Here is a 10,580-nt window from a genome sequence, read left to right as displayed (position 1 = left end):
TGAAGGTTAGAACAGCACAAGTGTGGCACATCCTGATCATTTCACAGCAGTATTTTCTCCTCAGTGTTCATCATGTAGTCAACATTCAATTATGCATGCAAATGAAGGGCGAGCAGGAGAGAGAGCGTCCAAAGTGGGGGTGATCAAAATCCTATTATCTGGCCGCTGCACCATATGAGTCTTTTTTACAATGCATTTTCTTAGGTATTTTTGCTTGGGCTAATTTTAAAATGAGTTTTTATTCCCCAGATACTTCGGTCAGTGCTGGCCCAGAATGAAAAGCACACCCCTTCTAGTCCACAGAGAACGTAATCAATCCACAACGTTAATAACTGGTGAGTTGAATGCTTTTGCCGACTCCATTCCTCTCCTCTATCCCCTGCAGGGAAGGAGGAATATAAATATACCGACTTTTGAGAATAGATGAGTTCTTAAAGGCTTGGCTACAAAGGAAATTTGGGGTTAACCGAATTCTCTTTTGCCGAGGAGGTCCCCCTGAAAGCTACACTGTGCATGAGATGAAAAATCTTGCTCCCGGGGATCATGGGAGCCGCACTTGACAGTTAATAAAGCCTTGAAGAGGGAACATTTAAAGGAAAAGTGAGCATGGCTAATTGTTGGTGCCGTCATTTTACTGTCCACACTGAGTCACCAGAGACAAATAGTATAAGGCTGGTATACTAGTAGACTCCTTAGGACCAGGACTCTCCTGCCTCCACCCTGAACCCTACAGTGTCAGGCACCTTTAAGGAGTGTCCTCTTAGTTTTTGCCATCGTTCTATATAAGAGGGTTGTCATACAAGTCAATGGGACCCTTTCTCTCTGCCGTCATTGACGAGGTATGTAGACTTTTGAAAGAGCTGCTGTCTTGCACAGATTCAGATGTATCGATTTATTCCATCATCGTTCATTGTGAGAGACTGAACGGAGGCTGCAGATGATCGGAAGGCTGGTGCCCAAGTGCAGGTGAGGGAACGGAGGACGCGGTCCCAGGTATGGGGCTTGGATACTTATCACGAGGGTGATGATGAGGCTCTGAGCAGAGAGGATGCGAGCAGGACACTACTGCATAGTGGTTACAGTCTGTATCTGATTTACCTAAGTCTTCCTTACTAAGTAGATGAGTGGCATCCAGAGATTCCTGTAAAGCCCAGCCAGCATGGCTCAGTGGTTGAGCGTCAGCCTGAGGACCGAAGTGTCCCGGGTTAGATTCCGGTCAAGGGCACATACCTCGGTTGCAAGCTCCTCCCTGGCCTGGGCCCTGGTTGGGGCTTGTGCAGGAGGCAACCAATCGATGTGTTTCTCTCATATCGATATTTCTCTCTGTCTTTCACTCTCTCTTCCACTCTATAAAAATCAATGGAAAAATATCCTCAGGTTAGGATTAAAAATGAACAAAAATAATAATAAAGTTGCAGGGTTGATGCTGACTGCCAGCTCCTCCCTTGAGGGCCATCTGCGCTTACGTGTCAGCTCAGGGCCCAGGACACATGTCCCAAGAGAAAAAGAGCCAAGTGAGCAGTGTCTCCTTCCATCCTCCTCTAGCTGGGTTCTGTCCAGGTTCAAGACGAGGGAACGCAGCCGTCCCCTGCAGCCCAGGAGGGGCCGTGTCACACTGCAGACACAGTTGGTAGAACAGATTGTTGACAGGGTCATCTTTGGAAAACGCGATCATCCAAATATGTCATTCTTATTACCTTACTATGCCTGAGGTATTTTACTCATCACAAAATAAGTATATACTTATGAGATTGTGAATATGTTTGATAAATGAGGATGCACTATCAAAATGGCTTAAAAACCTCTAATTTCGAGGATTGAAAGTAAATGAAACAATGTGTATTTGCAGAGCATGGCAGGCAATCAACATGTTTTAGCTTCGTGGTCCTCCTTGGCCTTTAGACTGAATTGGCACTGTCTTCCAGGCCTGTGGTTTAATGAAAACGATGGAAAATACAGATGATTCCCAATGCCCAGCATAGTTACCTGGCCCAGCATGAGTGCTCCGAATATTTGGTTAGTGTGATAGTGTAAAGAATACAGCTGGCCTTTGTCCCTGGTTCCTGGCACAGAGTTTCAAAAATCCTTGGAATTTCCTAGAGACAAAAGTGTCTTTTATTATCATTAGATTCCCTTCTAACCATACCTGGGTTTATGCTAATGAGGTGACTTTTGCTGGGCCCTTAAATAGTTTCAAGGAGGAGAGAGGTGACCAAGGCAGGAAAACCAAGTTCCTGATTGTGATTAGAGGGTTGGAACTTTAACCCCACCCCCTGACCTCTGGGGAGCAGAAGGGGCTGGAAATTGATTTCATTTAACCCAGCTATCAATGTAATGAACCCCAGGTCAACACTGAATGCCAGTGCTCAGGAAAGCTTCCTGGTAGGGAGAGGCTGGCGTGCTGAGAGGGTGGCATGCCCAGAGGGGGCAAGGAGGCTCTTATCTTCCCTGAGAACTTGCCAATGCATCTCTTTCATTTGGTGGTTCCCAGGTGGTAGCCTTTAGTAATTCTAGCAAGTTAGCAAACCTAGAGGGGGCTCATGGAAATCCCTGAATTTGTAACCAACTCCGACAGAAGTGCAGGTATCCTTGGATGTCACTTGTAACTGGCATCTGAAGTAGGGATGGTCTTGGGGACTTTGCCCTTTATCTTGTGGGATATGACACTAACTACCTAAAGTCCTACTGAAGGATTTCACCTTGAAGTCATTGAGACTGTGCTACACTGGGTAGCTAGTGTCAGAATTGAATTGCAGGGGACCCAATCGGTGTCAGAGAATGAGTTTTGGAATGCAAGTATTTGCATAGGTGATAATAAATAACATTAATGAGCACTTACTCTGTTCCAGGCTCTATTCTGAGCGCTTTGCATATGGTACCTCATCTAATCCTCACAACAAAACTATGAGGTAGAAGTCGTTATCATCCCCATTTTTCATGGAGGAACCTGAGGCATGGAAGGGGTAAGTCATGTCCATGTCACACAGCTGGTGGGCAGCAGGCTTGGGATTCAAATTCAAGCAATTGGCTTCAGAGCCCACATCCTAGACCACCGCCCCACACACAGCCCTGCTGCTCAGCCCCGCCTTTGTGACCTTCTAGGCAGTTGAGGCAAAACAAAAGAGTCATATCTGAAGGTGTTGAGCATGTCTGATGGCCAGTACTCAGAAAGACGGGAAGAATCTTCACGAAAGAGGCTGTGATATGGTGGCCACATGCCTCATCTCAACTCGGAGATTAAGTGTGAAATTCCTCAGACCCTGTTAATCAAAGCAATCACCAGAATGAATATCACCAAACAGCCAGGTGCCTGAACAAAAGTCAGTCACTGAGTACACGTAGAGGCTGGCTCTGCCCAACAGCAGAGATACCACTAACGGAGAAGAAAGTCCCACTCATCAGGATGGGTTTGACGCACTCCCCAGCTGCCCCGTGCCCTCCTCATATCCCTTCATATGTAAAGTATTTTCTATTTGGAGGACAGAGCAAGACTAGATTAATAGCAGAGCTGGTGACCCCTATCTGTAAAGGGCCGTGGCCTCTCATACAAATACTTAATAGAGTTCTTTCCCTTTAATTGCATGCCACAATCTTTGGGGGCCCATTCATCTCTATGGATGCTCTAGGCACTGGCCTCCCTTTGTAATATGGTTCTGGCCGAGTGTGGAATCAGCTGATGAGGCCAGGGGTCCCAAGGCAGCACACCATCTGGTCAAGGTCATGGGTGGCAGATTACCAATTAGGAAGCATGGCAGGGAGGATGTTGTGTGGCTGGGGGCCAGGAATAAATGGTGGATCAGCCATTAGTAAGGCAACCGGTGTAGGTGTTGCAACAGATTAATACACAAATCCGTGCTCTTGGGGGATTCTGCATGAAATCTTGGATTTGGTCACTCGGAGCTTTCAGAGATGGGTAATAAAGCATCTTTATCAAAAGATGAGCTGCACTTAGAGCAGTGGGTCTGAAACTTTCACAGGCGCATGAATCACCTGGCGATCTTGTTAGAATGCAGTTTCTAGTTCAGTGGGTCTGAGGTGGGCCTGAGATGTTGCCGTTTATAATGACACAGGAGATGGCAATGGGCCATGGACCACTCTTAGAGTAGCAAGGTCTTCCTAGCACATCCTACCGGGTTCTCTGCTTCCCTCAGCATCTTCCCTGCAATAACCTCCATCACTGACACCTGGTTCCATAGACATGCCTTCTGCCCCACCCCTCAGATTAAATGAGGTCTCTCTTGCATGTTAAAGGTGAATAAGAAAAATCTGGTCCCTACACTTCAGTTTTTCTTTTTCAAGCTGTGCAGGTAATGCGTGTAATAGATGAACATATCTGGAATATTTTAGCCAGCCCAAGCATCCTATCATTTGACCTGTGAACTCTTCCTTGTCTATCTCTAACATAAGGACTCAATTCTTTTAACACTAACATAACCACAATGCCATTGTTATTCTCCACGAAATTAATAATAATTCTTTAATGTCACCTTATCTAGTTCATGTTCAGTTCAGATAATTGTCCCCCAAATGTCATTTTATGGATGATTTGTTTGAATCAAGATCTACAAATTACATTCTTTGGTTTGTGTCGTAAGTTTTTTTAAATCTCTATCAGCTCCTATTATTTTTCACTATTTCTTTCAATTTATTTGTCAAAGAAACTAAGTTATTTCCCTCATTCTGAAGTGGTCTGATTGCATCCCTTTGGTGTCATTTAACATGTTCCTTTAACCCCGGTATTTCCTGTGAATGGGTGTTAAATCAGAGACTTACAGATTCAGTGCCGTTTTTTCTTGCCGTAAAACTCCACGAGTAGTGCTACGTGCTCTCTGCTCTATCACATTGGGAGGGCCATTGTGACTGGTTGCTTCACTTTTAGAGATGTTAGGGTTGATCCTGTGTTCAGATGATGTTAACTTGAACATCTATTATGAAGTCCTCCGCTAACCTTTTGTTTCCAGTTTTAAGCATCATTGACAACCCTTGTTCCTTTAACCCCGGTATTTCCTGTGAATGGGTGTTAAATCAGAGACTTACAGATTCAGTGCCGTTTTTCCTTGCCGTAAAACTCCACGAGTAGTGCTACGTGCTCTCTGCTCTATCACATTGGGAGGGCCATTGTGACTGGTTGCTTCACTTTTAGAGATGTTAGGGTTGATCCTGTGTTCAGATGATGTTAACTTGAACATCTATTATGAAGTCCTCCGCTAACCTTTTGTTTCCAGTTTTAAGCATCATTGACAACCCTTGTTTGCCCTCTTAAAAGTGTGCTTCCCTATCATGCCACTTTATTCCTCAACTTTCTCTGTTGATGGTGAATTCCCTCAAAGCAGGATCAACACTCTCTCTCTCCCCTCCCCCAATGTGTTTGTGTGTCTTCGGCATCTAACCTTGTGGCTGGCATGTAGTTGACACCCAATAATAGTTATTGAATAAGTGACTTCTGCCCCTAACGCCTTCTGAGATCAGTGGACACCTGCTAGAGATTGGTTCTTAGGTTACATTCTTCTGAGAGTGTTTGAGACTTTTAACAGCTTGGTAACACTGAAGGTATTTCTTCTAGTAATTGTGTCCCTATCAGGCATGGTGTCACCTCAGAGACAAGGCATTTAAGCCATGGCGTTCCCAGGCTCCATGGTGGCAGAGAGGAGGCAGGAAGAGTGCCTTTCTCCACCTTGGGCCAAGGAAACAGATCTCAGGTGAGACACACAGTCACAGGCAGAGACCTCCGGAGGGGCCCAGAGAAGGGCCCGCTGTGGGAGGGAGGCAGGAATGTTCCAGGCAACAACCTCTCATCTGACTCTTGGCTCATCTGAACACTAACAACCCACCTTCTGAGTGGTGGCTCCCTGATGCTTGTACTGAATGTTTTCCTTCTTCCGGGGAGTGTTGATTGTAACAACCCTCACCTGGAACAGGTCCTCCAAAGCTGTTGTTGGACTATCCCCGCTCAAGGGGCAAGATCTTCGCTTTGGGAGGCTGAAGGGTTCATGGCAGCGTGTCCAGTAGGAGGAGCCCTATCCGTGGAGATGCCCTGGTATTTTCCGATGAAGAGGAAATGCTAAAGGAGGTATTTCCTGGGGCTAGGGTTAGGGTGCAGTAAATAGCCTGACAAGCCCCATCCTCACCTCTTCGTGTGCTTCCTGTACTGCGGGTTCTGGAAAGTTCATTTGCCACGCTTTCCCTGCCACTGGGGTGTTGCATGCAATTTAGGTTCTGCCACCTACTTGCACGAGCAGGATTTGAACTGTGGAAGTGAGGCAGCGGCAGTCTTCTTGTCCCATTGGCCACTGTGACTGGTGAGCAAGGTCCAGGGCACAGGGCGTGTCCTCAGCAGGTCAGACATGAACTTCCTGGTGTCTCGAGGCAGCTGTGGTACAGGTAGCAGAGGGCGGGCCTGGGTTAGCAGGCGTGGCAGGGCGGCCTTGAACTCCACAGTTCCCGTGATGGCCTTCTGGAGCCCATCCTAGAAGCCATTCCCGCAGCCCTCCCGATAACTTAGTAGTACGCCATCTCCTGTAGTAAATTATTTTTTGCTTAAAATACCCAGATTTCCATTTTCCGCATTGAACCCTGCCTCCTGTAAGGTCATAAGCAAGCGCCTGTCAGGAAGCGCCTGTCAGGAAGCCACTGGTCCAGGTGCAGAGCCGAGGCCCCAATGTCACAGAGAGTGGAGATATTAAAGGGACACCAAGCCAGCGTGTAGCAGGGCCTGGCGGCACTGGAGAGCAGCTTTACAAATAGAGAAAGGACGTGCTCTTAAAGTCATTAGTTTCACTGAGATATTATATAAAGACTTGTGCCTCGGCTTGGAGTTGAGAACAAGGATGAGCGCGGGCTGCAGGGTGAGCAGAAATACCTGCCAATCTAAGTCCTTTTCCAGATAGATGTGAAGAGGAGGTGGGTACCGCTCATGAATTAGAGCTCATGTTATGCATACAAACCTGCAGTGGTAAAAATAAAGAGTACATACAGGAAGCTTGTACTCACATCCAGTCCAGCCTCAGGTTTCCTGGCTGTGGACCATGCCCATTGCTGGGAGGCTTAATTTCCCTGCCGTGTCACAGCGTGCTGTTGGAATAACCTATAAATGTACACACAGCGACGTATTGCATTTCTGGGGCACACGTAGGCTCTCACATCTGTTGTTCAGGGTAAATTCTAGAAAGTGCCTGCATTAGGGATCCAATTTTGACACAACTACCTGGCAAAAGAAATAAGCAACAGCAGGCGAGGGAGGACATTAGACTTTTTTAAAAAGCTGAAAAGGAAAAGGGTGAAGTGCTCTGTTGGCTCCCAGAGGTCAGCATCAGAGCAAGGTTCTGGAGGCCCTGGGGTGAGCCCAGAGGGAACTGGAATTCTGGGTAACATCCTCCCCATGTCCGGGGCACCCTGCCCACCTGCTCTGCGCAGAGTACCGTGTCCCACTAAAGGTGTTTGCACATGGCCTCACTCAGTCATCTCCTGGGTGCAATACCACTCTGGGGCTGGGTGCTTTTCCAGCTGTCTCGTCTGCTGTCGCCCCAGGGTGGAGTGTGTCACAGGTCACTAAGACCACCCTCAGACTCAATGATTCATTAGAGGAACGCACAGGACCCAGGAAAGCTGTTACACTCCTGGTTAGAGTTTATTCAAATGAAAGGATACAGATGAAAATGAGCAAAGGGAAAAGGCGTGTGGGATAAAGTCCAGGAGAAACTGGGTACAAGCATCCAGGTGTCCCGTCCCAGCAGAAATGGTGGGATTGTGCATAATGCTCCTGGTAGCAGAGCGTGAGAACACGTGCAAAATGCTGCCAACCGAGGAGGTTCACCTGGGCCTTGGCGTCCAGGGTTTTTCTGGGGGGTCTGACCTGTGGGCATGCGGTGCTGAGTGGCTGACCTCAGCTTTCAGACGCCAGCCCCCAGAGCAAGCCAACACTCACCACAAAGCATAAACTACTAGTATCTGATCGGATGGTAACTTAGGGCCCAAGGCCTGAGGCAGACAAACGCTCTTACCAGGCAGAATATTCCAGGCTCAGAGCTCATCTCCCAGGAGCTTCCAAGAACCATTCCTGAAGTCAGGCCTTTCTTGGGAATGTGCAGGCCTCCTGAGCTAACCCTTTCCTGCACCAGGAGAGGACACACCTTCCTGGTCGGTGGCCCCAGGACAGAGGCCTGGCTCCATAGAGACTCGGCACCCCACAGAGGCAGTGACGTGACCACAGGCATCCAATCTGGCTATCTGTATTGGGCAGAGGATGGATCTGTGTCCGAACTCCCTGTGGGGAACTCCGAGGGGGACAGCCTGCGGGAGGAGGCAGGGGGTGATATGAGTCGTCCCCAAGGGTCACTCTCTAGGCGCTGCGCATTTAACCTCAAACATCTCTCAGAGCTCCTTGCTCTTCTGCATCTCTGTCGTCGTTGCTTGTACCGTGGCAGCCTCCGCCTTCCCCTCCCGGCTCCTGCCTCTTCCCGCTGCAGCCTGCCTGAGCTTTAGTGGGTGTGTCTGGCCTCTGTGGCTCCCCGGGTCCTGCCAGATGAAACCCAAGTGCCATGAACCAAGTTGCCTGTGGTTCTCAGTGCAGAGCGTGTCGTTTCTCGGTCTGGCTGTGCGTTTGCACAGACCCTCCTGTCTGGAGTGTTGCTCTCTTCTCTCTTCCTCACCTTGGCCCAGTTTTTGGGGTTGAGCCCAGGTGTCGGCGCTGAAAGTCTTCCCTGACACAGTCTTCACCCGCACAGGCCAGGTCAGCTGCCCTCCCCTGTGCATTATAATACCTGTTCACTGTCTGCCTCTACTGGACTGTTCTCATTAAGGGCAGAGATGGTGTCTTATTGATGTCTTATCCTAAACATGCAGCACAGTACCTGCCACATAGTAAGTGTTCAGTGATTGCTTAGTTATGAAAAAACAAATAAATGCACAAATACACGTGAGAATGAACACTGAGCCAGACTTGTCTCGCCTCCTTTGTGAGAAGTCTGTCTTCCCCTAGCAGTTCCATGCAGCCGTCAGAAATGTAACTCGTGGTGCGTGTCTCCATTCTGCGCCTCAGCAGCTCGGTGAGCCAGGACCTGTTACCTAATCTCTCTGAATCTCAGTTTCCTTATAGTGAAGCAGGGGCCATCCTAGGGTTATTGTGGACATTAAATGGCATGAGGTCTCTGAAGTATCTAGCCCAGGACCTGCCACATCATTTATGCTTCACATAGGGAAGTGCTGGTATTACTCCTATTACTTTGCCTTTGCATTCTATCTGGTGTCACACCTGGACCAATGGGAAAACCGCCATTGCTAGAACTTGCCTGAGTTTCCAAGTCTCGTCGTCAGCTGATGGCAAAGTGCCCTATTTTCCTGAGATTGGGGTTTTGGTGGGGGGTAGGGGAGCTGTGTCCCAGGAGTGGGGTCTGCTGGCATTGTCTACTTGGAGCCTTTCCTCCTAAGTGTCTTAGTCACTTGCCTCCAATTCACTCCGGAGCTAATTGGCCACCAGGTCCTCTGATTCTACCTTCTCATCATTCTAACTCCAGTTCTGATTGCTGCTGTTAAGAGACTCTACAGTTCAGGCTTTTATCCCGGAACCCTAAACCATTGGTTGAAATCATGTCCTCTCCTCCTGTCTCACCCCTGGTCCATTCTCAAACTACTGTCCAAGTTCACCATCCTCCAGGGGCCATTATGAAGACTAAGTAAGTGAATGTTTAGCATGACGCCTGGATCACAGCGATTCCTCTATGAACGGTAACTGTTGTCAGATCTGATCATATCATTCCTCAGCTTAGGAGCTTTTGCTGGTCGCCCACTGTTTACAGAATGAAGCCCAAATTCCTGAGCACAACATTCGGGGCCCTGGATTATCAGAACTCCACCTACCCTTGAACTTTTTCCAGCTTCATCCTTGCCTCATGCCATTGCTCCAACCTGAATGCCTTTTCCCAGTGTGCCCGTCGAAACCTGTGCACTGAGGCCCAGTATAAATACAGTGTCCAGGAAGCATTTGCTGGTTCACTTAGTTGTATGGTGTTGTCAGTGGGAAATAGATGTGCAACAAAACCGGCCATGAAGTGAAATACTGTTGAGGCCGGGTGATGATAGGGGTTCGTTGTACTATACAATAGGTTTGTATGTGTTCTGAGTTTTTCATAGTAAAAGATAAAAGATAAACTACAAACAACATTTACATTTTGTGACCAAGCAAATATTACTCCCTGCAAAGTTGAGTAGTTACCAAGTCCCAGGCTCTGGGCCTCTCTAATGTCCCTAATACAAAATAAATGAAATATATACAAACATAAATAAACAAAGAAACATAAATAGGTACTCCTTGCTTACAATATTCTAATTACTAAGTGTTTTGTTACATATTTAGAGTTTCAGAGCTAGGTCATGCCTTTCTTACACATTTCACCTTTCAGAAATGATTCCAAGTTTACTTCTTGAAGTCTACTCACTTCTTATTTGGACTGGGTGCTTCTAATGTGAACTTTGACATTTTTATGAAGCTTTGTATTTATTCTGATGTTTCTAATGACCTTTCTAATTGCTTTAGCATTAAGTTTATTTTCTCCCCAGCCCTAGCTGGTTTGGCTCAGTGGATA

Source organism: Plecotus auritus, assembly GCF_963455305.1.
Source record: "Plecotus auritus genome assembly, chromosome: 12".
NCBI classification, from domain to species: domain Eukaryota; kingdom Metazoa; phylum Chordata; class Mammalia; order Chiroptera; family Vespertilionidae; genus Plecotus; species Plecotus auritus.
Note: the sequence above shows the minus strand (reverse complement) of the source record.